Source organism: Eurytemora carolleeae, unplaced genomic scaffold (assembly GCF_000591075.1).
Source record: "Eurytemora carolleeae unplaced genomic scaffold, Eaff_2.0 scaffold135, whole genome shotgun sequence".
NCBI lineage: Eukaryota > Metazoa > Arthropoda > Copepoda > Calanoida > Temoridae > Eurytemora > Eurytemora carolleeae.
In genome coordinates, this window is record NW_019396194.1 from 140,966 (window position 1) to 145,375 (window position 4,410).

The 4,410-nt window shown below is 33.4% G+C and overlaps 1 long non-coding RNA gene across 1 annotated transcript; it reads left to right on the forward strand.

Annotated features, from left to right (window-relative positions):
- The first annotated feature begins 647 nt into the window (after positions 1–647).
- LOC111697823 (uncharacterized) lies at positions 648–3,971 on the forward strand. The gene is made up of 3 exons (XR_002764390.1): positions 648–759; positions 1,806–1,867; positions 1,981–3,971. It is a non-coding gene; the product is annotated as an uncharacterized LOC111697823 (long non-coding RNA).
- The last annotated feature ends 439 nt before the right edge of the window (positions 3,972–4,410 follow it).

A 4,410-nucleotide genomic window follows, 5' to 3' on the forward strand; every position in this document is an offset into this window, starting at 1 on the left:
ATGCAAAAAATGGAGGACGCCCCCCCCCCCTCCGGCTGTTTAGGGTTAAATAAATTACAGGATTATCCAAAGGACAGAACTTTAAAGACGATATACTCAACTCAACTCAACTCAACTTTTGAACAAGCGCAGGATTATACTTTAATGTAAGGTTAGATATATACATTTAGTAAACGCTTACTCCAAAACAAGTCCTCGAAACGCATCTATCTAGGTACAACCCGTACGCTGTCAGTGTCAACCAGGAGTAGGACACGATCCACACGGCTACAATCCCGTGAATTATCAACGCCACTACCACTGGGCGCGATCTCGTTAGCTATTGGTGTCAATACGGACACTAGCTATTAATGGAGCTCTAAATGCTACACAGGGACACAAGTGTAGCTATAAAACAAGCTATTAATCGAGCTCTTAATGTCACACAGGGGCTATCAAACAAGCACTTAATCGATCTATACCAAATACATGCATAGTCCCGCGAATATGAGGAGGGGGGAGGGGGTCTAAACAAACCTGATGGTGTAAACCTTAGATAATTCAAACTTAGAAAATTTGATATCAAAACTTGAATTATCTAAGGTCTACGAACTTAAAGATATATAGATTAGAAAAACAGAGTTTGTGACAAAGACGATATTCCAACTCCAACCTAATTAATAATTATTTTAGAATATTTGATAAAGACGAGGACGGAAAACTGAGTGTTCCTGAGCTAAAACAAATAATGAGTTCTCTAGGAGAGAAAATGGCCGGCAGGTATTCAAAATAAAAACAAAAAGTTGGATAGTTGTCTTATTTTGTGGGTAAAATATAATTATAATAGTTTTATATAAATGGTTATAGACAGAATACATGATTTCAAGAGACCCTTCATGTATAGAATACCATAACGGTATCCGGTTTCAATATTTGTCTGGTCAAGAGACCCTTCATGTATAGAATACAATAACGGTATCCGGTTTCAATATTTGTCTGGTCAAGAGACCCTTCATGTATAGAGTACCATAACGGTATCCGGTTTCAACATTTTTCTGGTCAAGAGACCCTTCATGTATAGAATACCATAACGGTACCGGTTTCAATATTTGTCTGGTCAAGAGACCCTTCATGTATAGAGTACCATAACGGTACCGGTTTCAACATTTTTCTGGTCAAGAGACCCTTCATGTATAGAGTACCATAACGGTATCCGGTTGAGTACCATAAACGGTACCGGTTTCAATATTTGTCTGGTCAAGAGACCCTTCATGTATAGAATACCATAACGGTACCGGTTTCAATATTTGTCTGGTCAAGAGACCCTTCATATATAGAGTATCATAACGGTATCCGGTTTCAATATTTGTCTGGTCAAGAATAACATAGAAATTTTTCAATTTAAAAATTATTAATTAAAATTTAAAAACTATGTATATACTAGATAGGAAAACGATGATATTTTCCTCAATATTTTTCAGATACTATTGTAAAGCATCATAGCATAATTTTTCTCAAGAAAGTTATGAAATCATTTAAAGTGTAACTGAAGTTTGTACATAACTGTACTTTGTACATAACTGTACTTTGTACATTACTGTACTTTGTACGTAACTGCACTTTGTACATAACTGTAATTTGTACATAAGTGTACTTTGTACATAACTGTACTTTGTACATAACTGTACTTTGTACATAACTGTACTTTGTACATAACTTTACTTTGTACATAACTGTACTATGTACATAACTTTATTTTGTACATAACCGTACTTTGTACATAACTGTACTTTGTACATAATTGAACAGACCCTATTTTATTTTAGAGAGCTTGAGCAGTTGGTCGATGAAGCCGATACGACAAAAGATGGGTTTGTTAATTATGAAGGTAAAGTTATAATTGATTTTGTATTCTTTCTAGAAAGGAAGGGCGACTTTTAATCCGTACACTTTTGCAATACAATCAAACCTTACAAAATATTAAATGTTTTACGATTTCAGATTTTTGCAATGTTCTTGTTGACGACAAAAAAGCGAAGTCTAAAAAGGGAGCTGCAATTAAAGGAAAGCGGCTTGATCACAATAAGAACATTTCCTGATTGGCTGCAATAAACCATTTACAGATCCAATTGGGCCGCCAAATCACTTGATGATCCAATAGGCCCCCCAAATCATTTGATGATCCAAAATGGCCGCCAAATCATTTACAGATCCAATATGGCCATGAAACCATTTCCTGGTCCAATATGGCCGCCAAACCATTTCCTGATCCAATATGGTCGCCAAACCATTTCCTGATTCAAAATGACTGCTTTAACCATTTCCTGATCCAATATGGCCGGCAAACCATCCCCCGATCCAATATGGCCGTCAAATCATTTCCTGATCCAATATGACCACAACAAAATTTACTGATCCACTTTGGTCGCCAAACCATTTCCTGATCTAATACGGCCGCCAAATCATTTAAAGATCCAATATGGCCACCAAATCATTTACTGATCCAATATGGCCACTTAATCATTTCCGGGATCATTTTGTCCACCAAATGACCAAAAATGGTCACTGAACTGTTTGAAAGTATTAAATTCTCGAGCTCAAATTAAGATTATTTTAATGTGGAAAAAAAAACAATTAATATTTTTAATATGCACAAAATAAAAATCGTGGGTTTTACCAAAAACGTGTTGATTAGGGTTATTTTTCATTCTGGACCTTCGGGACATCTATGAGCAAAATGATATGCTTAGTTGTAATATTTGTTTCCAGATTTGGGTTGATTTTGTCCAGTAAAATATATTGTTGAAGCCATTGCAAAATTCACATAAACAACTAATTTTTTTTATCAAAGCCTACTGAAAGCCAAAAACCTAAAATAAAAATTTTTTAAAAAATCAAATGTCCAAATTTATTTATTGCAAGAACATTTATTTGTGAAGAATAACTGTTAAATGTTCAAATATTTGATGACAATCCAAATATTTTTTATGTTTCTCTCTTAGTGCTTTTTGTTCGACATAAATAGTCTTTTATTGCCTTTAATTTTCCGGATAAAAAACTCAATCAGAAAATTGGTATTGGTCTAGAAGTGCTCACTTTCAAAAGTTTCAATGAATTCTTGATAAAAAGTATTGTGTGTTTATTGCTAATCCCTAAAAATGGGGGGAGGGAAGAAATCTTATGAACATTTTTATACCTCCCCAGTTTAAAAACTTATAAAGAATAAGAAAGAATAAGTAGGCCTTAAAAAGTTAGCATTATTGACATGTATTACTTTAAAAGCGCCACCCCCCCCCCCCCCCCACTCTAAATTAGTATAATGATATCCCAACCTAGATAGGGTTAAAGGATTTACAAAAAAAATTGAGGCTCGTAGTTCTGTGGTTCGTGTTTAAAGTATATATTTGTTTCAATGTATCATGTATTCATTGTATTAGTAGTCTGTATGTTACGTATTGTATTATGTATTGTATTTGTAACGTGTGTGTTATGAAGTGTATTTATCATGCTTGCATGAATTATTGTATTATTAATTGTTGTAAGATATGAAACTGCAATAAGTATTCTAGTTTAAGATAGATTTTTATCAAAACATAATTAACAAATGACTTATCGAACTTACCGATAGCATTTTAAGATTTCTAACAGAATGTTAGGGGTTCAGTTATTTGTGAGATATACTTAACATTCTGTTAATAATTTTAAACAAAATGTTCAAATTTGAAAATGCATTTGATATTTCGATCACTAGCTAAACACAAAGCTGGGTGTTCGTGAAACAACAGTACTAGCGCTGCTATAGCTGTGAATTAAACTGGGTGGCTAAATATTGTTTAAAGGGAGTGACCGGCAATGTACGGTAGTTTAACTGAGACTGTAGTATCGTGCAAAAATTGTTTAGGAATCATTGAGACCCAAGAGACGTTTTTACGGTGCATATTTGTTCAGCAAGAGCGTAAATTCAATCTTTAAATCCTGATAGATTGTTCATTTTTGAGAGATGATTTTGAGAAACGGGTTTTAAAAAGTTATTCAATAACGACGACAAATGTCGTAAAAATTTTACAGTAAACTAATTTTTGGTTTAGGAACAGATGGAGAAAATTGAAGCTTACTATTATCATCGAAAATAAGTAATCTTATTCAGTTATTTGTTTCTGTAATGTCTCATTGTTCACAAACATTTTCTGTAGATTTCCAGGATTTTTTTGTGAAAAGACGACATTTGAAGAATCTGAAGAAATCTGCGAACAAATTCATTAAAAATAAGAAATTCAATATACTGATGAAAAAGAAATAATTAATTCTAATATTGATTTATTGAGAAATATGTGCCTAATAATTCTTTAAAAATCGATTCTCAAACGTAACCATCCAAATGGATGATTTTGAGCGTCAACTTTGCCCTGAAACTCATTAATTATACATCAT